This window comes from Triturus cristatus, chromosome 3_2 (assembly GCF_964204655.1).
Source record: "Triturus cristatus chromosome 3_2, aTriCri1.1, whole genome shotgun sequence".
NCBI lineage: Eukaryota > Metazoa > Chordata > Amphibia > Caudata > Salamandridae > Triturus > Triturus cristatus.
This window is the reverse complement of record NC_140584.1, coordinates 1009797580-1009824396: the sequence shown is the minus strand read 5'-3', so window position 1 is coordinate 1009824396 and position 26817 is coordinate 1009797580.

Genomic DNA, 26817 nt, shown 5'->3' with positions numbered 1-26817 from the left:
CCCATGAGGCACAGGGTCAGACTGATTTGCATATGGCCATGCCTGAACTGGAGTGGCAGAGTGGGCTAAAGAACGGTGATGGATTAAACCCAGATCAGTTGACTGGGGGTGAGTGCTTGCAATGTTCAACACTCCGTCCATCATTTCCTTTGGTTTTTGCTTTGTTTGTGCCTCATCCCTGTGGAAGTCGAGAGGATTTTGGGAATTGTAGTCTTGTTCAAGCTCAATTTGACTTATACACGCGAGGGCTATTAAACAGAAAACACAGGCTTGTGAAATGAGTGGCAAAGAGGCATCTGTTAATTCACCTGATTAACTAAAGAAAATAAATTAAACCAAAGTGCAACGCTCTTTATTTCAATATTCTCTTCACACGGTTAAACATTGCGAACCAAGGCAGTATAAGAGAAGCATACTGGCCACTTACGAAAAACACCAAAATGCTTCCCACTATACCATTCATCCAATAGGTTGTTCAGGCCTCACACATTTTGTCCAGCATAGCCCATATTGGCCGTAGTACAAACAACACTCTTCCAAATATACACCCGGAGGATTGAAGATGTTAGAAATTACAACCGCAGTAATGCAAGATTGAAACCACATATAGCGCTTAAAATATTTGACCCCAGCAAATACAGAATAAATGTTACATAGAATTCTTAAGCAGTTAGAAGCTGACTTTCTTATTCGGGGGCTGTCATGATGATGAAATCCAATTCAGAGCACAATAGCAAACCGAACATGAAAACATTAGTACATATCTGACAAAATCTGGAAGCAGAATGAGTATATCGGTATGGTTAAACAATAGGTTCTTTTTAGAGGGTCATGATGTAATTGGAATCGGGAAGAAGAGCTTTCTTAAGAGATGACTTTGGACAGCTTTCGGGAAAGGTGCAATAAACCAACATAACATGGGTAAAAATAAGATCAAGAAAAATGTGTCACACGTTTGGGAGGAAGCTGTTTTGCAGACCCAGTTGGTTCAAAAGTTTTAAATAAAAATGTTCCATTTATAGTATACATATGCAAAGATACACAAAACAACACATGCCTACCTGAGGGTTCCTTATTCATGCTTTCAATAGAGGCTTGGACCAGGAAGCAGGAAAAGCATACTAGTCACAGCTATACGAGACTCCTAACTGGAATTTATTTCATGTTGGATGTACCGTGGTTCTATCCAGTATGATTAAGAATAGTTTTGCTACTGCGGTACCAGTAAATTGTTGTTCATTTTAGTTCCATATTCCCAGAGCATTCTCACTATCTGTCAAACTTCTATAAGGTCTCTTAGCTCCCACAACTCTAAACAGTAGTATTGACTGACCTTCTGGTTTGCTTGAAAATGCACCATTTGCCCACCTTTCTTTCACAATTTTCTCAGGGGAGAACCCCCTTCCCCCTCCCGAACCCCCCGTAGGTGGTTCAGGCTTGTACGCTAGGCTCGCTCGCCGCAGTGAAGTAGGACAATTGTTTTACGCCACTCCGCTTTCAAATGTCACCAGCCGCCACTGGGGTACGGACTGTTCTTTTAATGGCGCCAATTGGGTACTCAGCTGCAGCCTACTCCTGATTACCTCTACAGTGCTGACTAAGGTCTGCTTGCTGCCTGACTGAGGTGGCTTGCACTCAGATTTCGAAGATGGCAGATTAGCGACAGCTCTAGAGAGGATTCTTAGCTATATAAAACAAACCCAGTGTAGCACCTGGAATAGGACCTTGAACCACTGGACATTTGTGCATAAACTGCGGCTGACATAGATTCAACATGAAGCAGCACTACACATGAGGTCGGAGATTGACAGAGGGGTAAAGGCGCCTGCCTCGACATTGGAGGAATTCAAAAGTGCTTCTAGCTAGGTCAGCCATCTGAGCAGTGCAGACAAGGAAAAGGCTGAGAGCCGTGTCCTCTTATTCCTGCTACATTCCCTTTCATCAGAGCACAAATGGACAAGCTTAACAGACACAGTAAAGTGTGTCCCAACATGATAAGTTTGAACCTTACCTTGGGGACCCCCAATTAATGCCTCCATTACGGATATTGTACTGTGTGTCTGTGAGGTAGACACGTTTTGTAAATGGGTGTATCTGGAGATTGGGTTCTATAGGACTCGCTATAGGGCTCGTAGGTCATTGTGCTACTCCCGGTCATGAACACAATCTAGGTATAGCTGATAAGCGGTCCCTTTTCATGTGTGAAACATTCAGCAGTCCTGCTACTTTCTGAGACTCATTCCTTCTCCTTTAACACTATAGGCATGCACTAAACATCTCTGTATGAATGTGCTGTTGTGTAAAAGCCGGCAGTTACGACCGCAAAACCCGTTGTAGCGTCTCTCTCTGTAACTGAGGCAGGGATGCTGATGGGGATGTAACGAGGAAAATAATGATTAACATCTTACGGGGTTCTCCTGATCCTGGACGTACAGGTTTGTCTCACTGAAGGGTGTGTTTGTGAGCTGGAAACAGAGGGTGATGCTGGGAAGGGACGTACAGCTGTTTCACGATCACCTACCTCCTGGGGTGCTGGCAGATCGAGCCCTGTTGCTCTATGCCTGGATCGTAGACATTCCGTACAGAATATGCATGTGTGCACAAAGTGACCATCTGTCAGCTACTTACAACGCCCATCCGTGAATTCAACCTATGTCCGTTGCCGGCTATTGATCTTATAATATCAGACACTAACCACAATTTTAGTACTTCCAGGTCGCATGACAGCCAGTAGCAGTGCTTCTACGGTAAATACGCTTTAAATGTTATATTCAGTGAATGGATTTGACAGCACCAGATATGCAGAGGTAGAGGTGCTGTTAGCTCACAATGTATGCCCATATAGTACTGGTATTACAAGAAAAACAAACGCGCTTACAAGTCTTGTGCGTCCCGACAAAGGCAAGTATGCCGGATCCAAAGTTTATACTGCACGCCACATCCACAGCTGTTTGAGCTCCTCCAATTCAAGGTGAGCTGGCTCGGGTAGATAAAGGATCCGGTGCTAAAGTCTGTTCTGTAATGGTGCTGCACGCCTGGCTCCACGCGGAGCTTGATGCCCGAAGGTCTTTATGTAGAAGCACATGATGACATGTTACAAATGCAGCCTCATGCAGCTGAGGAAATGGGCAGCCCCTTCGCAGCACATGGTGCCTCGGTCCTTGGTTTCTACACAGCTGCTCGATGCCTGGGGCTGCGCTGCTCTGTCACAATCAGAGCAGCTTCTGGATCCCCCTCTCCGGCGTTGGAGCAATTGGGGAAGCTCCGTCTTCCTCTGGACGTTGTGCGGCGCTCTCCTTGGTGCACAGGAGCCCCGCACACACTCAGGCGCGAGACGCCTCACTTCCAGTGTTTGCGCTTCCTATTCGCGAGGTGGGTGTGCTTGTGACTGCGCACTATTTTCAAACAAGCATTTGCAATGCAATACGACTCGCATTTACGCGAGACTTATTGCATTACAAATGGCAGCCTACAGGTTTAAAAAAGCACGAACAGGAGTGGAGGGGTGAGGGGGGGTGAAAAAACTGCAAACTGCAGGAGGGGGCTGGGGGGGACACACAGGGCACCAAATAGTGCTCGAGTAAAGGGGCTGATAGCCTCGGAAGGAGCAAAATGCCGACATAGGCGTCAGGAGGCGGGACTAACAAGCCAAACACCAATCACAATGCAGAATTTATGAATAAAGTCAATCAAAAAGATGGGCAGAAAGTGGGTGGAGCTTCCTCCACTATATTGTATACAGCATCTCTTGACGAGACAGCGCATGCGCTGCCTAGCCGAGACCTAAAAATCATCTTTTCTAAAAGATGCATTTTTAGATTATTAGTTCAGGCATACTAAACTCCATCTTCCTATCTTGTCCCAATGCAAAGTTATATTTATAAGATGTTATAAATAAACTCTCATTCTATCCTATGGGACGGATAGCCTTTCAATAGGGAAAAACTAAATACACTGTATTTCACTATCAGGACATGTCACACACACCAGTACATGTCCTACCTTTCACATACACTGCACCCTGCCCATGGGGGTACCTTGAGTCTACTTGAGGGGGTGTCTTGTATGTATGAAAAGAAAAGAGAAGGTTAGGGCCTGGCAAGTAGGTGCATTTGCCAGGTCGACATGACAGTACGAAACTGCGCTCAGACACTGCAGTGGCAGGTCTGAGTTACATTTACAGGCTGCTCATGTGGGTGACACAATCAGTGCTGCAGGCCCACTAGCAGCATTTGATTTACAGGCTTTGGGCACACACAGTGCACTGTACCAGGGACTTACCAGTAAATCAAATATGCCAATCATGGAATTACCAATCCATCATTACAATTTACAGGGAAGCATTTGCACTTTAGCACTGATCAGCAGCAGTAAAGTGCCCAGAGTCATAAAAAGCAACAAAAACAGGTCAGAAACAGGATGCCGAAAAACAAAAAGTATGGGGATGAACCCGCTGGAAAAGACAGGTCTAACAAAAATAATAATAATAATACAATTAGAGCATGTAGAGCACATAGTGACTTCAAAACACATAGGCATATTTACAAGCTCCTATCGTCACAGGAATGTCACTATTAGGTCCACTCTCTCCTAGCAGCTCCGCTGTGCCGTCTCTTGCCTCCAGACCCCGACCTCCTCCTTGGGAGGTTTGAGGCTGCCGCCCGCTCCTGTGCTTGCTGTCTGCGCTTGCTGCCCGCTCCAACTGGGTCCAGACTGCCTGCAACCACCGTAACCTTTCTCGGCCGTTTTGTTTCTTAATTTTTCCCTGTTGTGCTACTGTTATTGTGCCCATCTGTGTCTTGCTCTAATTCCACCACTGTTTTATTTTTTCGTGCCTGCCTGTTCCTTTTGCCTTTTGCCGCAGCTGCCCCTCCCCCCTGGAATTCCGCCCCCAGAATTCCCCCCTGGAATTCCCCCGCTCCTGCCTCCCAGCCTCTCCTCCCTCCCACCCCCCCTACTTTATGGCGGCAGCTGCGTAGTTGCGCAGCGGACGCTCGCAGCAGGTGAGCCGCCGGCATGCATAAGGCACGCCAAAGGCAAGCCCGTCTGTGCCTGTCCGTGACTCGACCACGGCCAGCGGCAGGAACCCTGGACCTCCCACTACCCATCACTACGACACCACCACCCACCTCGCACTCAACCCTGGAAGGCTTAGAGAATGCCAACAGGACTCGCCGAACACGACCCATGGCCAGTTCTCCTGCCTCTACTGCCCCCAGACCCTCACCGCCACTCTGGCCTCCAACACCGCCGACGCCCTAAAATGCATCCTCCTCAACATACGCTTCATACACAAACACGCCATGTAAATCTGGAACCTAGCTGACTCTCTTTCGCCCGACATCACCTTCTTCACAAAGACCTGGACCAACGCATCCTCCGCCCACGACATCAACACCGTCATCCCAGACGGATACAAGATCCAGAGGAAAGACCGCCCCAACCACCCAGGAGGGGGCCTCGCCATCGCCCACAAAAGCACCATCCGCCTCACCACCTCCAGAGAAACCTTCCCCTCCACTTCCAGATCCAGACCACCCCCATACTCCGAAGAACCCTCCTCTACAGACCCCCCAGCCCCCAAACACCCTTTGCCACCACCATCACTGACTTCATCGTACCCCAAACCATCGCCTCAACAAACTACATACTCATTGGAGGCCTGAACTTCCACCTCGACAACCCCAGCGACCCCAACTCCACTTTCCTTCATGACAACCTCGCCAGCATCGGACTTAAACAACTCGTCAACACACCGACCCACAGAGCAGGACACACCCTCGACCCCATCGTCGCGCCAGGAAACAGCGTCCAATTCAGCCACACAATGCAGCCGCCATGGACCGACCACCACTGCGTACACTTCGCCATCATCAAACCAAAGGCACCCAAACCAGCCCCACACCCACCACGAAGGAACTGGAGCAAGGTTACCGACAAGCAACTTAACTCTACCCTCACCCGAGACAACCACACCTGAGCACCCGATGCAAATGACGCAGCCAGAGAACTTCACACCTGGACAGGCAACGCCCCAGGAAAGCCGCTTGGTTCACCACTGCTCACCAAGAAGTGAGACACACCTGCAGACGCCTGGAGAAGAACTGGAGAAACACCAAGACAACCGAAAACCACACCACCTACAAGGACGCCATGACGCCATGACGGACTACCACAACCAGATCAGAGCCACCAAGAGGAACTTCATCCACAACAAAATCCTGGCCAACTCCACCAACTCCAAGGAACTTTTCAGTGTCATTTAAGAATTCACCAACCCATGCAGCAAAGCCACAGACATCACCCCATTCCAAGACCTCTGCGACAAGCTTGGAACCTATTTTCACCTCAAGATCAAAAACCTCTACGACAACTTCATCGAACATCCACCAGACGCCACAGACGGCCACCGACCCCAGAAACACCAGCCAGCCCACCATCTCCAACTGGACACCGATCACGGCCGAAAACACCGTCTCGATCATGAAAAGCATCCACTCGGGGGCCCCACCGACCCCTGCTTCCCTCACATCTACCACAAACCCGTGGCCGCCATCGCACCCGAATTACAACACACCATCAACACCACCTTCAAAACAGGCACCTTCCCAGACAACTGGAAGCGCGCAGAACTCAGGACCCCTGCTCAAGAAGCCCATAGCTGACCCCACTGACCTCAAGAACTATCGGCCCATCTCGCTCCTCCCCTTCGCAGCCAAAGCTGCAGAGAAAACAGTCAACAGGAAACTGACATGATTCATTGAAGAGAAGGCCGTCCTCGACCCTTCCCAATCCAGATTCCGAAGCAACCACAGCACAGAGACCGCCCTACTTGCTGCCACAGACGGCATCCGCACCCTCCTGGACCAAGGCCACTTCACAGCCCTCATCCTACTCGACCTATCAGCGGGATTTGACACCGTCTCCCACCGCACACTAGTCGCCAGACTACACGACGGAGACATACAAGGAACAGCCCTGGACTGGATCCGATAATTTCTCATTGTAAGAAGCCAAAGGTTCAGACTCCCACCCTTCTTCTCCGACCCCACGAAAAACCACCTGCGGAGTCCCAAAGGGTTCATCACTGAGCCCCACCCTCTTCAACATCTACATGGCCCCCCGTGCAGCCATCGTCCGACAACACAGCCTCAACATCGTATCCTATGCCGACGGCACCCAGCTCATCTTCTCCCTCACCAAAGACCCCACCACTGCCAAACTCAACTTCCAGAAAGGAATGCAAGATGTCGCAGTCTGGATGACCAACAGCTGCCTGAAGCTCAACGCCGAGAAGACAGAAGTCCGCATCCTCGGTACCACCCCTTCTGCATGGGACAGCACCTGGTAGCTGACTGCCCTGGGAAGCTCACCTACCCCTTCAGACCACGCTAAGAACCGCGGCATCATACTCAACTCATCACTCACCATGAACGGACAGGTCAACGCCGTCACCTCCAGCTGCTTCAAAACCCTCCACATTCTCCGCAAGACCTTCAAGTGGATCCCCCCTGAGTCAAGGAAGACAGTCACCCACGCACTCATCACCAACAGACTGGACTATGGAAATGCACTTTACGCCGGCATCAACAAGTTCCTACTCCTCAAACTCCAGACAATACAGAACTCCGCCGCCAGACTCGTCCACGGCATCCCCTGACACAAACACATCAGCTAACAGCTATGAAGTCTTCACTGGCTCCCCGTGGAGAAAAGACTCACGTTCAAAATCCTCACTCACGCCTACAAATGCCTACAAAACAACGGACCCAAATACCTTAACGACAGAATCAACTTCCACGTACCCAAAAAAAACCTCCAATCTTCCAACCTCATTCTGGCCGAAACCCCGCGCATCCACAGAGCGAGAGCAGACAGAAGATCCTTCTCTCACATTGCAGCCAAGGCCTGGAACGAGTTACCGGCAGACATCAGACGCGCCCCCTCCCTGAACACCCTAAGGAGATCCTCAAGATCTGGCTCTTCGGCTGAACAGATCTGTGGACCGCCCCTCAGTGCCTTGAAACCCTCACGGGTTAGTAACACGCTTACGATTCCCTGATTGATTGAATGATTGATTAGTGACATTCCTATGGTGTTATTGTCTTCGCCTTATTTACTAGGCAGTGTTAAGCCACTTAACATTGCTTAACGCAGCCTTGTAAATAAGGCCCCCTTTCACAGTATACTTAGCGTGAAAGGGGCGGGCACTGGATGTTGTGGTTGGCATTGCACCGCAACACCCATTGATTTTGATGCTGCCACATATTTACAAGGGTAGCGTAAATATGGGGCAGTGCCAAAATTAAGACAAGGGAAAACGTGGTCTTAAACAGACGCAATGAGGAGAAATGTTTCATTTCTTCTCGTTTTTGCTGTTTCTATGTGTGCTGGGTTGTGCAGCACACACAGAAACAGCAAAGACCATTGATTGTTTATGTGCTGAAAGGCAACCTTTCCTGCACATAAACAATCAATTAAAATAAGTGACTTTTTGTAACTTCTATGTGTGCTGCATTTCAAAATGCCAGTTCAATATGTTTATGTGCAAGAAGGGGCACCTTCCTGCACATAAGGAGTCTTACCTACAACGCAGGCACCCTTGCACTATGGTACAAGGGTGTCTGCGTTGGCGCTAGGCAGCTAAAATTAGCATCAGCTTAGGGTCAAACGCAGGGTTGCACTGTATCCTTGTAAATATGGTGCAGCCCTGCGTTTTGGATGTGGCTGAGCGGGGCGATAAACCAAGGTCGCTATCGCAGTGCTCCGCCACATCCTAGTAAATATGCCCCAAAGTGTCCCAGCGCTAAAGGTCGAGACTCTTGGAGGCCGCAAACGCATCAAAGTCCGGAGAATTCTAAACAGCCAGGTTTTGAGATATTTCCGGAAAAAGGATTTGGAGGGACTTCTGACAAACTGAAAGAGGCAGTGAGTTCCAAAGCTTAGGCACTAGATAGCCAAAATAGCTGCCGCCAAAGCCCACTCTCTTGACTTTCGGGATGATTCAGCATGGCACCAGTATATCTGATAAAAAACTAAGGGAGACAAAAAACAGACACATTTTTAAACACATAGGGCCCGATTCACAGAACTAACTTAAGACAAAATCCTAAATTTACTACCATTTTGATATTCACAGAAGGCACTTACTCATTTCGGTATTCACAGAAGTTAGGAGTCCAAACTTTAGGACTCCTAAATGCCTTTTGTGAATACCGAAATTCTTAAAGTTAGGATTTGTCTCAGTTTAGGAGTAGTAAAGCTAGAAGTCCTAACTTTACTACTCCTAAACTGAGAAAAATCCTAACTTTAAGACTTTTGGTATTCACAGAAGGCATTTAGGAGTCCTAAAATTAGGAGTCCTAACTTTACTACTCCTAAACTGAGAAAAATCCTAACTTTAAGACTTTCGGTATTCACAGAAGGCATTTAGGAGTCCTAAAATTAGGAGTCCTAACTTGACTACTCCTAAACTGAGAAAAATCCTAACTTTAAGACTTCGGTATTCACAGAAGGCATTTAGGAGTCCTAAAGTTAGGAAATGAGTAAGTGCCTTCTGTGAATACCAAAATGAGTAAGTGCCTGTTGTGAATACCAAAATGGTAGTAAGTTTAGGATTTTGACTTAAGTTAGTTCTGTGAATTGGCCCATTGTTAGCATGTTTCATTATCATGAAGAAAATTACGCGATTAAACAAAGCCTTCATCTTGGTGCTTCACACCAGTAATAAAGTCTCACAAATGAAAAACAAATCACAAATATATGAACAATAAGGAGTCATACAGGACAATGATATAGTTCATATTCAAATTATGGGCCTCCGAATAATACAAGTGGACATAACTGCTATTGCTTTTTTAAATTCCTGTGATTTATCGATACATGTGTTGCTGAGGAATACACTAAGGGAACCATTAAATTATGACAGTTTCTGGTATAAATTATTTAGGCTCCCGGCGTTTTTGTGGGTTTTGTGGCGTTATATCTTCCTTCAAGCAAGGTCATAATTATTCAGGTAATACAACCCGAAATTACCACTGCTCCTCTGGATTATAATGTCAGCACTCTAATTAAATTACAGGCGGTATCTATAATAGACATCAATGTTATGTTGTTATATTAATCATGCCGTGCTAGACCTGACATCTTTAGCTTGGTACTCCCCCAGATTTTTGCCTTAATTACCATATTTTTGCTGCACCCGTTTTTGCTGGAGTTAGGACTCTGTGCACTTTACTCCTGTTAACCAGTGGTTAAGTGTTTGTTTTAAGAAGGGCAGACAAGTTATTTGTAAAAATAACTTTATTCATAAGTTCACTGGAACAACCCCCAGACACATCCTCTCTCAGCAACTGCCAGCTCTCTTCTCCTGGCATGCTCAGAATTCCATCATCCTAGATACCATTGAAAGAATGCAGAGCCTGTTGCTAAGACAACATAACAAGATGCACCATGTCTAGATACAACACATCTTCCTTCCTTAATAATAAAGGTGAAACAGATAATTATACATGTTACAGCTATAAGAATAAACAATTAAAAAAAGAACGAAATATAATGATAAAAAAAAAAATCCGAGTAAATTCAACATAACATTATAAAATGGAATACATATTAATAGTTAATAAGTCACATAATCACTGTGCCATTTTGAAATTATCCGGGCTTGTTTATCCTTGTTTACATAATCGCACCTTTTAACTATATAATTGTCACTCTCTTTTTCCAACCAGGCCTTAACTTCCAATTTGTTGCCTCTTTTTTATAATCCCACACTATATGTTCTTACCCAATCTCCAATGGCAAAACTGCGACTATTCCTTTTTAACTTTTCGTTGTGTCTATGCACATACTTGTCCTGTTGTTTCTTTACTCTTCTCTCCAAACTCGTCTTACATACAGGTCGTGAGAAATCCTTAAACATCCATCCAGGAGCCACCTTCGTGCCTGGTTGCCTAACTTTAAGGAGTTTGAATGGGGACTCATAAGTGACTGAGTGGGGTGTGGTACGGTAGCTCTACAACATTTCCTTCACTGCCTCTTTACAATCTCCACCACTCTCCTCAGATAATTGTACGCATTCTTTCAATACTCTGTTAAATCTCTCCACAAGACCATTTTCCCTGGGATGGTAAACAACTGTGGTGTAATGAGTAATACCCATCCTGGTAAGGTATGTCTTGAATTAATTAGATATAAATTGTGGACCATTGTCCGTGAATAATTTATCTGGACATCCTTCTCTGCGAAAGATTTGGTCACAAAATTCAATGTTACACACTTTAATGTCACCAGTAAATGCCACTTCTGGCCATTTGGAGTGACAGTCACTTAACACCAATGCATACTTATTTGTTATTCCTTTGGCCGAAAATGGACCTCAAATGTACATGGCATCCTTTTCCCATGGTCTGCTGGGAAAATTAGTGGAAGAGATAGGTGACTCCTCTACCCTATGGGTTTTGTCACTACACATGCATTCTCTATGTTTTTGTCCATCCCTGGCCACCAAAAGGATTCTCTTGCTTTCCTCTTCATTCCGGACATACCACTATGTTCTTCATGTAATAACTTCAGTAGTCTATTCTGCAAGCTTTCTGGACCCACCAACCTACCACTTCTGCGTAGCACACCATCCACAACTGAAAGTTCTGTCCATACTGTCCAAAACTCTCTAAATTTTTTCTTGACAATTCAACAATCAGCTCCTTGAAAATGGTATCGTTGGTTACAGCTTCCTTCCACTCATCACAAGTTATAGCTCCTTTGCATGATTCAACTACACTTGCTACCACACAATCATCATTGGAGTCTATATCATTGTCATTGCATTCCAATGGTAAACGTGATAAACAGTCAGCATTGACATTGCGAATGCCAGGAACATATTGTAGAGAGAAATCATATCCTTGAAGCCTGTATAGCCATTTGGCAATTCTGGGATTGTTTTGCAGCTCCTTTAGTGGTAAACAACGCTATGAGCGGTTTGTGGTCTGATCTAATTTCAATACGTGTGACCCATATGTGATTCTTGAAATAGTTCACTCCCCACCAGCATGCAAGTGCTTCTTTTTCAATGACCGAGTAAGTAGCCTCCGCACCCCTCAATGTGTGGTATGCGAATGCTACTACTCGTTCATGACCTAAGTGCTTTTGCATCAGCACTGCTCCTAGGCCATAAGCACTAGTATCCACTACAATTATGCTTTGATGTGAAGGATTAAATGGTTTCAAGGAAACAGTCTTAACAATTTGTTCTTTGATGGAAGTAAAATCCCTTTGACAATCATCCGTCCAATCAAATTTTACCCCTTTTTTCATTAATATTCTGAGTCTGTGAACTTTGTCAGCAAAATGCTGGACAAATTTGGAATAAAATTCCGCAAGGCCCAGAAAGGAGCGTAAGTGATCCTTGTCCTGTGGTGATGGAGCATTTGTAGTCGCATCCAATAGCTTCTTCTTCGGTTTGACCCCATCTTTGGATAAAGTGTGCTCCAAATAATCAATTTGTTTAACACCAAACTTGCACTTTTTAACTCCCACTGTTAACCCTGCATTTTGCAACCCCTCCAATGTCTTAGTTAATATTGCGTCATGTTTAATACGATTGGAACCCCAAACCAACACATCATCTTAGAACACCAACACCCTTGGTAACCCCACCAATATTTTAGACATTACCCTCTGAAAAACGCAGAGGCGGATGCCAAGTCGAATGGCATTCTGATGAACTGGAAAGCTCCTTCCGGGGTGATGAAAGATGTGAGATGTTTTGAAGATGGATTCTATTTGATCTGATGATATGCATTAGATAAGTCGATCAGAGAAAAGTATGTGGCATTATTTACTGAAGACACAATTTCATTGATGTGGGGTACTGGGTATCGATCAACTAGGATATTGCAATTTAAGTCTCTCAAATCAATACACATGCGTAAATTGCCATCTGGTTTTTGCGCCAAAACATTTGGATTAAGCCATTCAGATGACTCAAATGGTTCTATAACTTGTGCCTCACATAATCTTTGTAATTCTAATTTCAACTTTTCTCTCAGAGTGAAAGGTACATTCCTTGCTTTGTGAACACATTGAATATTATTGGACTTAAGCACAGTACGATGTTCAAATTTTTGAAAAAAACTCAACTTCTCACTAAGCAATTTTGGAAATTTGGCACCCCATTTAATTGTTTCAACATCTTCAGTGGCCAATACTTGTTGCGGGCGCTTGGGATCTAAAGTGATGCCCAACTTTTTTTGTTCACACCACCCCAGCAATGCTCTTCCCTTTTCCACCACATATACTTTGCTGGTGGCTACCTTTCCTTTGTGAGACAAAGTGCATTTGAAATAACCCAACAATGGAAGTTTAACCCCACAGTACCCTACTGGTTCAACATCTGGAATCTTTAACTCATGGCTCCCTACTCTCTCCCATTCATTCTTATCTATGATGGTGTATGGAGAACAAGAATCAGCCCACACAGTTATTCTAGTGCCATCAAAACCTAAATCACATTTAGGTGGATTGTAAGTTTCAGATACCTCATTTATAACATTGTCACAAATAACCATTACTTCTACTTCCCCTTCATTTTCAGAACTGTCATTATCAAAATCTTCTCCTATAGTATTTACAGGGTGCTTCCATTTTAAGTTGGATGAGGACCCTGCCTTGCACATGCGTACTAAGTGACCAATCCTTACATTTCTCTTTGACTGCAAAGCATTTGTCGGAGTCTGCAGTGTGTCTCATGCTACCACATCTGTAAGATACCTTATTATTTTTAGGAGTAGTGGTGATCTTGCTATTACTATTACTTTCCTTCTTCTCAAGGGGATTTTTTCCTACGACACACACTTTGGTAGCGACAGATTTGTCTGAGCTTATCTCTTTGACATATTTTGAAGTGTTTTCAACTCGTCTTGCTACTTCTATAGTTTTTTTTAAAGATAGATCTTTCATGTCTAGTAGCCTCTCTTGGATTTTAGTATTGCTTGTTCTGTTTATGAATTGATCTCTTATGATTTCCACGTGAAGATCTCTAAATTTACAGGTAGCTGCAAGTGTTCTTAACACAAAAATGTATTGCTCTGCAGACTCCCCCGGTAGTTGGGATTGAGAAAAAAATGTGCGCCTTTCTACCACTATGCTGGTCTTTTTGCCAAAGATTTCTTCTAATGTGCTTTTTACTTCAATATACTCATCAGTGGAAATTGTCTCCTCGTAGTGTATCTCTACCACATCACCCTCCTCTTTACTTTCACCATCGCTAGTTTTCTCTTCAATAACAGCTTGTTTCTGAACTGCACTAATAGGTAAGGTTTTTAATACCTTTCTATCTTCTATTCCTAAGTTATGCTTGAGTATTGCCACTTTACGGGACGTTACAAAATCCTCCCGACCAATAGCCTCTAAATAAGTTTTGAAGGAATCTATCCAATCCTCCCACCGTAAGGCAGGTTCCCCAGGGCTTTGTAAAAATTTCGGCGGAGCTACAATGGATGATATTTCCATATTGGTAGCGTTTCTCTCTATAAAATTAATATAAACAAACTGTATTCCAAGGCAACCTATCTATAAAATTAATGTGAACAACTATGTCCCAAGGCAATGTTATACACACTTTAAGCGTCTTGTGAAACTGTGAGCTAAATGATATATAATGGTATAAAAAAATCAGGTTAACACTAAAAAAACAAAGTAACAAAATTGAAGTAGTCACCGTGGTCTGCGCAGTGATAACAGTCTCATAGTCTTCATAGCTGAATGGTAGTGAGTTGTGGTACCCTTCACTTGCACTTGCCAGATGCAGCCTGCTGAATTTTGCACACAAGAGTTTATTCAAAAAGATGCCTGCTGTCACCATTATTTTTAATCCTTTTGAGTATCGCTTCTACTCTTGTGATCGTGTTACAGCATGTATATTGGTTGTCATAACAACCATACGCTGTAGTTCAGCAAGCGTATCAGACGTTGCACATCATTACGCGTTGCAGTTCCCACACTGCATTGCGCGTATCTGACGTGGTGAAGACGAAGGAGGAGAGAAGTCTGGCGTTATGAGTTTCATTCTGACGCGCAACAAGCAGCAGGAAGGAGGGCAGAGAGAAGCACGAGCAGCGTCCGATAAGTTGACTTGAACGATAACAGTTTAGCGGAGTAACTGGCAGCAAGCTTCTCTGTATCAACGGCCAACACGAAAGGAGTTGGTCTGCATTCATGCAACCAGACGTTTCTTTTAAAGTCAAGACGTACTGTTTTTAAAACGTACTGTTTTCTTGCACACTCGCCTTCTCACTATTCTGTAATTTCACCGGTTACACACTTAACGTGCATCGCCTTCTCACTAGTCTGTGATTTCGTCAGTTACACAGTTAATGTGCAGACTATGTCGTTGTCTATTTCACTCATAACGATTTGCAGTATTGCCGCCCATTTACTTTCTCTCCTTCATGTAATATTTTAAATAGTGCACATATTACACAGTCACTCTTCACAGCGCTGAGGTTTAGGCAGCTTACTTTTCTCCTCACAGCAGTACTGATCAACAATCCAGTCCACCGGTCCAGCTCACAAACTTACAGCGCAATTAAAATGGCAAAGTATGTATCCTTATCTCTTACCCGAGATCCACAACATGAACAGGCACAGATAGGACTTCAGCAGTTTTCTTTGTTATAGCATGGCCATTCCAGTCTCATCTGAAGATGTTCTCATCATCAAGACGTCTTCAAGAACTTAATCGATGCTTAACAATCCTGTCAGTTGATGCTAATCTAGGGGTTGATGGTTCTCAGTTTTAGTCAGTCTGCTTTCAATAGGAAATACATCCCATCCTCGAAGGGCAGACAAGTTATTTGTAAAAAGAACTTTATTCATAAGTTCACTGGAACAACCCCCAAGACACATCCTCACTCAGCAACTGCCAGCTCTCTTCTCCTGGCATGCTCAGAATTCCATCATCCTAGATACCATTGAAAGAATGCATAGCCTGTTGCTAAGACAACATAACAAGATGCACCATGTCAATATACAACAGTTTGTGCTCTCCTAAACATGGTAAAATTGTTGAAAATGAATTGAATGAGAGGCAATATAATAACACAGATGAGTCAGTTACAACACAAAGCAAATCACATAAAAATGTTTTGTATCTTCCGTCTTTTATTATTCTTGTTGTGCTTCGTAAAAACAACCAGCCAACGCGTTTCGCCCAAACATGGGCTTCTTCAGGGCTGTAATGGCATACAATACAAGACCATATTTAAAAACAGACAAGGTAAAGAAGGAGAACAAAAAGTAGTTCTTTGAAAATAGTTCTACATAAATGATAAACTGAGAGGAAGAGATGAAAAAAAGACCCAAATGTCTAGAACCAATGATTATATGAGCAAGCCACATTTCAAAAGTATGTGTTGTACCTGACTCATCTGAGTTATTATATTGCCTCTCATTCAATTCATTTTCAAGTATTTATTTACGTTCAACAAGCAGCAGAATGTTTGAGGTGGGCAATATAGCATATTGTTAGTGACTGATTCTGGTGGTGCAGTCTCCTTTGACCCGGCTGCTTTCATTTTCTTGTTATATGGTAAAATTGTTATACACCTGATTGTTACATTTAATTTACTTATAATGCCCTAGTAAATGGTATCACATGTGTCACGGGCCTATAAATTAAATGCTGAAAGTGGGCTGCCACACTTAATGTGTCAACCACTAAAATAGCAGTGAAAAACATGTCTCTGCCCTGCCACCACATCCTGTAGTGCCATTTCAACCTGACAAAATATAAACGTTTTGCCAGGTCTAAACCTCCTCTTTACTACTCATAAGCCACCCCTATTGGAGACACTAAAGGCTTATAGAGAAAGGTGCATGATAGTTACAAAGTAAGACATGTGTACTTATGTCTTACGTGTCCTGACTGTGAAAAACTCTTAAAGTCTTTTTTCAGTGAAGCAAGGCTACCTTTCCCATAGACTAACACTCTGTTACCTTATTACACTTAATAAGTAATAACTTCAGTTTGGGAGCAGATAGAGAAATACTTCTTCTACTCTTCTGAATTGTAATTTAAAATCCTCCTTAATAGTTAAGTTGGATTTTAAATTACTCCTTTTGAAAATGCCACTTTTAGAAAGGTGGAATTTTCCCATCTGAGCCAAATGTGTCTTTTTGCCAGTGGCCATGGTCACATGGCCGTAATGGCTCTCCTGTAGTGTGATGTTTATTGCTTCCAGACAGGGGATAAAAGTACCTTGGGTGTGGGGAAGTTTGTTCCTCTCCTGAGCAGGATGGCCTGAAGGGTTGTACTCAGCCCTTCCTGAACTTCAAATGATAGCCTGCGGTCTGTGCCAACCCGCTTCCTGACTTCTGAAGCTGTCTGCCCTGTCGCTGACAAATGCAGCTGACATCTGGGCCTGCTTGCCATGGGCGTCATTTGAGGCTCGTTAGGGGTCGCAGCTACGACCTCTAACCTGCTCCCTGCTACTCCTGGCACTTTCTTTGATACCTCTGGTCTTCGAGGAGGCAAAACATTTGCCTCCTCTGAGGTAAGAGGTCTCAAAGGAAGTGCAGGAGTAGCAGAGAGCAAGTTATAAGTCGCAGCTGCGACCCCTATCTAGCCTCAAATGACGTCCAGTCTGCTTGCCCTCTGTTACCATAGACAGTTTGTCTGACCAGAACCAGTTTAGGGGTCTGAAAAGAGAGGGACCCCCACACACAGGCTAGCACTGGGTATAAAAGGAGCACAATCAGAGCCTCTAGTCAGGACACTTCAGGATCTGCGAAAGATTCAGGAGAAGGACTGCCCTGCTGTCTGAAGAAGGAAGACTATACCTGCTTGACTAGAACCCAGGATCCTCAAGGGTCATTTGAAGGTCTTCCTGTTTGTGCTACAGAGACACAACAAGCTTCTAGAGGCCTCTCCTACTTCCCAGCTGACCAGCCCCCAAATGGACCTGACCTGGTTCCCTCTGCTAGCCTCTCTGGGAGTGATTCCTGATCTACTGACCTATTGAATGCCGTTTCTCAGGACCCGGACCCTTGGCTGGAGTCAGAGTGTACTTTTCCCTGCTCATCTGAACTTATCACCCGATCCAACGCAACGCAGTGCAGACTGACACAGGGCCTTGCATCATAGCACCATCAGCTCCTGATCGCTGGCTTCGCCAGCCCAATGAACCATGGCCCAGATAGATGAAAGGCCTTTAATTGCCGCAGCTCCTGATTAGCGTATAACCGATCTGACGCAGGATGACCCAAGGGCCCCACATCACAGCGCCACGCAGCTCCTGATTGGCGTCTCAATGGAGCTACTACAACACAATGATTTATAACATGGAAAGCGACCATGTACTAAACCTAAGGCATAAGCCAGTCCCTGTTTTTTTACATCAAGTGTTTTGCATATTTATGAGGCAGCAAACATTTTGAAACCCTTGTGAAAGCCTGTTACGGAGATGGAGGCATGAGTGAAACAGCAGACCTCTGTCCCAAAGTTTGAATTCAGCGTGAACATTTTGTTATACACGACCGCTGTCTTTTAAAAGGACTTTTAAATAAAATATTCACATCTAAGGAATGACACTGGGGGAGCATATAGTAGTTACTGGACCATTATTCGCTCTCTCCTGAGGCTACCCACCAGCATTTACAAGCTGGAAGCTGACGAAGTCAGACAACTTCTACTTTGTGAACTGGATGCCACCAAACGTTTGGTGATGTCTACCATCCAAAAGTTTGTGAGCTCCATTACGGGTGCGAACCATTGGGGTATAGAACTCCAACTAATAATCACGAGGGGAATATCTCTTTTGTGCCCTTTCCTATTTGTGTGAAGAAATAGGTTTCAAAATCCACTTTGTGAATCAGCAATGCTCTTTCAGCTCACAAAACAGATTTTGTAAATTATGATCCCTGATTTTGTAGTTACAATGGGGCATATTATCAAGAAACGGCGTTAGAATTATCGCCGCATTAGCGGAAGAAAACTGCAGCTTAAGCGGCGATAATGGGCTTGATAATATGCCCTTGAGAATTCCCATAGAAGCCCATGTTCTGGTGTCAACATGAGCTTCTATTGGAATTCGGTGCGGCATATTATCAAGCCCATTATCGCCGCATTAGCGGCAGTTTTCTGCCGCTAAAGCGGCGATAATTTTAACGCCCCAAAGTGTCTATGATTTTTCAAATTGCATAGTTTGCGAACACAAAATCAAATATAACATCCGACCTCATAGAACATAAATTGTTCCTGGGCATGGCAATTTTGCACCAACATTTGCAATGTCTGACCAATGCAAAAATAATTTAAAATGATAGAACATTGAAAAAATGGCATTTGAACAAACAGGAGAAGAAACTGAGTTTTGTGGATTAATTTGACACTTCAAATGTTGTTTTTGCAGTTAAACAGTGGAAATGTCCGTGCAACAGAGCACATTTATGTACCGTCTCCCCACATTTGTGACACTCACTTAATTTGTTTGGAATCATTGATGGTTGAAGTTCTACTTACATTTTATTTGCGCTTTATTGATTTCTAAAGCATTGCATAAAAATCTGAGATCAGCATGTGTGAAGTGCAAACATTAGAGCGTATACAAAAAACCTGCCAGAGGTAAAACGTACACGAGCAATTGATTTTTGAAGTTCTGGAGTGTGTATAAATCTTCGGAATTTGTCAAACCGATGCAGGCATTACAGTGCAAGGAGACAGAAACATTCCCATCTTTATACCAGTTCTTTAACTGCACAAAGACAAGTTGATTAATTATCACCTGCACACAGCAGCTTACATAAGAACAGATTCAAACTTAGACATGAAAAACAACTCAAGGTAAAGAGGTACACATAACTGGAATACAGGTTAAAGTTAATATATATGATTTTGGACGTGGTAACTACATTCAAAATGTCTGCTTATTTTTGGAGATCCAAATGTAATTAGGAGGCCCTAGTACAGGCTGGAAGATTGATTTAAAGCAAAACCAAAGGGGATGATGGACGGAGTGTTGAACAATGCAAGCACTCACCCCCAGTCAACTGATCTGGATTTAATCCATCATCATTCTTCAGCTCACTCCACCACCCCAGTTCAGACATGGCTATATGCAAATCAGTCTGACCCTGTACCTCATGGGAACAGTCCAGCCCGAACTGCCAAACCATGTCTTCCCTGGACTGGAAACAAGCATCCTGGGACCGGTTTCGGGTTCATAACCCTCATCAGCCAAGCTATCTTGAATCCAGTGGCAAAGTGAGCAAGGGACCCACGTCTGGGCATACCCTGCCAACTTAGGGTGGACAAAGCAAAACCAAAGGGGATGATGGACGGAGTGTTGAACATTGCAAGCACTCACCCCCAGTCAACTGATCTGGGTTTAATCCATCATCATTCTTTAGCTCACTCCGCCAACCCAGTTCAGACATGGCTGTATGCAAATCAGTCTGACCCTGTGCCTCATGGGAACAGTCCAGCCCGAACAGCCAAACCATGTCTTCCCTGGACCGGAAACAAGCATCCTGGGACCGGTTTTGGGTTCATAACCCTCATCAGCCAGGCTATCTTGAATCCAGTGGCAAAGTGAGCAAGGGACCCCCGTCTGGGCATACCCTGCCAACTTAGGGCGGACAAAGCAAAACCAAAGGGGATGATGGACAAAGTGTTGAACATTGCAAGCACTCACCCCCAGTCAACTGATCTGGGTTTAATCTATCATCATTCTTTAGCTCACTCCGCCACCCCAGTTCAGACATGGCTATATGCAAATCAGACTGGGGTGGCATGGTGAGCAAAAGAATGATGGATTTAACCCAGATCTCTTGACTGGGGTGAATATTTTGATTTGTTCTGCATTTCATCCATCAATTGTGTGTCTTTTGCTTTCTCGCCCTAAGTGCGCCAGGTATGCCCAGACGTGGGTCCTGGGCTCACTGTGCCACTGGAAACAAGCTATCCTGGCTGAAGAGGGTTGAAACCCCGAAACCGGTCCTAGGATGCTTGTTTCCGGTCTAGGGAGGACCTGGCTTGGCAGTTCGGGCTGGACTGTTCCCATGAGGCACAGGGTCAAGACTGATTTGCATATGGCCAGGTCTAAACTGGAGTGGCATGGTGAGCAAAAGAATGATGGATTTAACCCAGATCTCTTGACTGGGGGTGAATGTTTTGGTTTGTTCTGCATTCCGTCCATCAATTGTGTGTCTTTTGCTTTCTCGCCGGAAGATTGATTTCGGCTCTGTATGTTTAAACCGAAATTTAAATGGCAGTCAGTTGCTCATAGTGTTTCGTTCCTGCTGCTTGCGGCCCATCACAGCACTGACCTTGTGAATCCGAAACAGCAACTAAAAAGCTCAAAATTAATGTGGAGCAGTGAGTCTACCGCCTCGTCATCCAAAAGGCATCCAAAACTCATCATTGTCAGAAGGCTACCGCCTCGACATCCAAAACTCATCACTGTCAGAAGGCATCTGACAGACAAAGACAAGACTCTGAGATAAAACTTGCTGACATTTCTGCAAACCAATTTGACCACTACCCGCAGCCAATCACAGCTTTGACCTTGTGAACCAACTTCAACAGTGACAAAGTGTCACACATCAATAAGACAGACAGACGTGGTGTTTCATTCAAGAACATATCACCCACGGTGGGACATAGAGACCAGTCTAGACTATATAGTTCATATCAGCAAAAAGATGGCCGCCTCTTGAAGGGAGCTGGTAAGTGATTTATGACTGAATTACCTCTTGGTTTCCTCTTGTTAGCAGCGGCCCGTGCAGGGAAGAGCGGTGGGCGAGGGTGGAATTTTGATGGACGACGATAGGCAAAAATAAATAAATAATTAATTTTCCCTCGTCATCGTCGGTCGAAATCCCCCCTCCCCCGCCCCCACGAGGCCCCACTGCTCTTACCTGCATGGGCTGAGGCTGCCTCTTGTTTGTCTATGTTAATGTGCGGGCGGTTTCCAGCTTGTCCCGCTTTCAGGCTGGTATATCCTCCACCAACTCATCCTCAATATTTATTTGCTAATGGTACTGTATACAGTCAAAGATGAGAAAATCTCACTTCTTTGTACCCAATCGGAAACCTGCAGAGTGGCATTAAATGCAAAGTAAATAAGGCTTACATAGCAGTGTAACATCAAATTTTCTGACAACATTTATTGTTGTATTTTATTGTTTTAATATTGTGCTCAACACCGCCATAAGCCACATTTAAAGAGTTTGTTGTGACAGTAGGAGAAAGGGTTGCCCAAGAGTACAGGGGATGATTACTCATTTAATGGGATTTCAGGGGGCGATGAATGGTAATTTTAGCAGATACTATGTGCAGAAATATCTCAGGAAGAACAATCCCTAATACTGTGGAATACCTTCAACTCGGTCTCCAAATCTGAACCCAACTAGAAGCATTTCAGGAAATTCCTGAACTAATTGGACTTGCTTTCTGTTTGAACTTCCTACAAATCAGAGGTTTCGAATTATGAATATGAGACTCGGGCACACAGCACATCTGATTTGACTAACTTCCTCTGCGTCATTCATCATGTTGTACACTCTACAGTACTTTATAAAACTCAAATAAATAGATAGACACTGAATCAGTCTTTCTTGAAAATGTTCAGGTCTGCTTCTTGCTAAAGAGATAGGAGGAGATTTGCTAAGATTTTACACCGTTTTTGTGTCACAAAAGGGACGCAAATTGGCGCAAAATCTTTATTTCCCGATTTCCTTCCCAGTGCGAAACTTGTTTAGCGCTGGAATTAACACAATAGTAAGGCAAAGCAGCGCATAGAGCTGGCTTGCATTACTCAGTGCCAAGGGGACCAACCAGGGGTGGGGCCTGGGCATTCCCATGCAACCACCCAAGGTTTCTCACGCTAAACCCAATTTACTAAACAAAGTAAGCAGGCTTTAGTGTGAGAAATCTGCGCCCTTTCAAAGAAGGCGCAAGGAAGGAGAAATGCTTTCATTTCTCCTTCCTTTTCCGATTTAGCATGTGTTCTGCACTGTACAGCACTCATACAAAGAGGGAAAAGGCTTCAAGTTAGTCTGAGCATAGTATTTTGTACTGGAAGAATTATATTCCAGTACAAAACCATTTCTAGACTCACAAAGACACCCTTGGACCCTGCCGCAAAGGTGTCTCAGTTGCGCATTGCAGCTGATTTCAGCACCGACGCAAGGGAGAGGGGAAGAGAGTGCCTTATTTTAGTAAATTGGGTGCTCTCCTCCTCTCACCTTTTCACGCAGCGCAGCATTTGCGGCTGCTGCAGTGCGCTACGAGGTAAATCTCCACGTAGTCTTAGAGGGGCAGATGTTCAAGGGGATTGTGCAATTTTTTCCGATGTTCTGGTGGCTCAATGCCCTGCACCATATTTACAAAAGCAGAGATAAGCCACTTTGCATGTCTTAATGCCGCTTTGTAAGTATGGTACCCTCGAATGCAGTAATCTGCATGAAAAGGGCATGCAATGGGTGTTGCTTTGGGCGATCCACCATAACACCCATTGCTTTTTGACACTGCCCAGACTTACAAGGACGTGTAAATCTGAGAAATCTAAGGCAGCACCAAAAACTAACGCCATGCAAAAGCAGGCATTAGATTGGTGCATAAATACTTGTGCAGTACACAAAGAAAGAGCAAAATGCCATTAATGATTGTTTTTGTGCAGGAAGGTGATTTGTTACTTCTATGTGTGCTGCAGAATGGCACCTTCCTACATATAAACAATCCTCCCTGCAATGTAGGCACCCATGCACTATGGCGCAAGGGTGTCTGTGTTGGTGCTACGCAATTATATTTAGCGCCTGGGAAAGTGAAAACACAAGGGTAAACCATATTCTTGAGCTGTGTGATTGCTTTTATGCTCTTCTGAATATGGATTTTAGGGGTAGTTGAATCCCAAATTAGGTTTTCGGCATCATATATGCTGAGAAAATGAGAACTCATCTGTGGTATTCCTCTCTTTTTATTTGAAGAATATATATTTTATCCTTCCTTTTGTGTCCCATTACACTTGGTACGTTGTCTAATAGGTCGTGTTATTTTCTAGACAGCGAACTGCCGCCCCGAACCCCTGTACTATGAGCGATAAATCATCACTTTTACCGCTCTTGCCGTCATTCTTCCTCCGCCTTCAGGCACTTTCCCTGTAACTTAAGGAACCGGCTAGCAGCCACATGCAGCTCACTCAGACCGCATCTTGACCCAAGACTCGGCGTTTGCTTTCGTGCATCTATATTTGAATCTGTAAGTATCTGTACCTCCTTATACTCGCGTTTCCCCTCACGCACAGTTTTCAGACCCTTGTTCTCATTCCCAGTCATACGCTAATTAATTTATTGCCTTTACCCCTTGGTAATTTGTACACCTTTCCTGCTACTGACATTTGTTTACCCGGCCAAACCTGACCCTCTCTGGCATCGCGGCCTCTTTCTCTAGCGTAGCGATGCACAACCTCCCTGGTTCTTTGCGCCTCTCCCTGTCACTCACTGGTTCTGCCTCTCCCACCAACTCCTCCTCTGCTCAAACCCCTTTTACCCTTTCCAGATATTCTACTTTACTGAGTGTTTGTAGGAAGGTGGAATCTGACTGCATGGTTGCCCCCAATTTTTTCCTGGTGTTTGAATGGTTTTTGACTAGTCTGGCTGGGATCCTGCTATCCAGGACCCCAGCCTATCTTCTTACTCCCTTAAACGACGTGGTGTGCATATTAGATGCACTAGTGATTGGATACTGTGGTACCCTATGAGCCCCTAGTACATGGTACCTTAGGTACCTAGGGCCTAGGCACTTCACAGGCCTACCAGGGGCTGAAGCATGTATTATGCCACCCCTGGGAAGCAGACTCAATCTGACACCACATGCCTGCTACTGCAGCCTGGGTGAGGTAGTGTTAGCACTCCTCACAGAGGTATAGGTTCCTATACCTCACCATACACACACATATAAACCTATCAGCCACCCCTATGGCAGGCCCTATCAATCCTGAGGGCAGGGTGCTTGGTTTACAATGTGAGGGGGTGCCGCTGCATGAGCAGGATCCCTCTGCAGCTGGCAGGGTCTATTCCTTGTTGCTGTTTGTGGATGCGGTTAAACCATATACTCTTAAGTGCATTATAACCTCCCGGTTAATGCTAACTTTGGAATGACTGCATCAAAACATGTCGTGTTTGGTGTCAAACAACTTGGAATCATACCCCCACACCAGTAACTGGTGTGGGAGTATGATCCCACCCTTCTAGAGGGGACAACATGTACCTACTGTGGTAACATGGTAGAAATCTGAAAGAGCCCTGGCATCACAAAATGGATGCCACCAGCACAGACACTGGGCTGCCCTTCTGCTGCTGACTGAAACTCGCAGTGGAGGAGGCCCAACAATAGGCATCCTGTCACAGGGAGATGTCACTACCTTCCAGACAGGATTTATTGTATTGGGGATGGGTGGGTGCACTTCTAGAGTGCTTTGAAGTCCTGCACTGTGGGAGCAGTAGGCTTCTCTGTGGATATGCCAGCTCAAACCGGTTCAGGGGCTACCTGTCCCTGCTCTGGCGTGAAACTGGACAAAGGTAAGTGGGTGTAACCACCCCCTACCCTGACCCTCCCAGAGGAGTGGTCATAGAGCTAGTCCCTCCCCTATCTTCACTATAAGATAGCAAACTTTGCCCTTGCAAATCAGATATCCCTGGACGACGTGCTACAAAGAAGAATCCTGGCCCTTCAACGTTCCACTACCTTTGGAAGACTGAAGAATCTCCCTTGGAGTCAAGGAGTGACTCCCCTGCTTGGCAGGCACCAAAAACCTTAATCAATGGTCGCAAACTTTCCCGCTCCCGCCGGAGTTCGAAGCCCCTGCAGCCCCAGAAGTAGATTTCCTGACTTCTCGACAGCCATTGTGAGTCCCCAGCAAAGCTGTGGTGAGTGGACCCCACGAGTGATGAGGATCAGCAATACCCGGGGACCATGCACTATTGTCGAGTGCAACCCCTTCATGATGTTCTACGAACTTGTGCTTTAGACCATTTGTGGGCCAAGCCTCCAGCAGGTTTTACAGCGAAAATCAGAGGACTACCCCATCCCGAGTGACCGTGGGCTCCTGTGAAGCATTTTCTGAAGAGGCGTCTTTGCGATCCCTTGCCCATTGGCTTGCGGGTCCCCCGAAGACTTTCTTATCAACTCAAAGGGCTCCCCTGGTTGCTCCCAACCTGCCCTCACTTACTTTCGCTGAGTGAGTCTCTCAGACCTTGCTGGTCTGCACCATCGACTTTCTTCTCTCTACACAAGACTTGCAGTTGCCAAGGCTTGTTGGCTCCAATCCGGTTGCCCACACCGCCATCAGCTGCAGACGTTGTGGGATACTCCGAATCCAGTTGCTAGTCATCGTCAAACTCTCCTGGACCTTGTGAGCAAAGAATCAAAACACCATCGACGACCTGAAATCACCCGACATCTGTGGTCATCCATCTTCCTGGCCACCGGTCTTCAGCATCTTGAATACACCCTTGGATTCCACCGGACACTTCTTCAGTCGACACAAGCAGCAAGTCTTCTTTGGTCTCCATAGAAAACAGCGACGCGACCCGACACCAAAAGACACCTATGCACCCGGCTTCCCTGGGTGAGGTAACTCGTGCACTCCGGTGCCCTAGTGTGTGTTGGCCCTCGAATTACTTACCTTGTAAGTGGCTTGCTTGTAGACTTCTTCGAAGAACCCTAAAACTTAAAAAATCAAACCGCGACTTGCGCCATTATAATCAATAGGGAACCCGCGGCTGTGTTCACACACTGCACGCGTCTCCCGT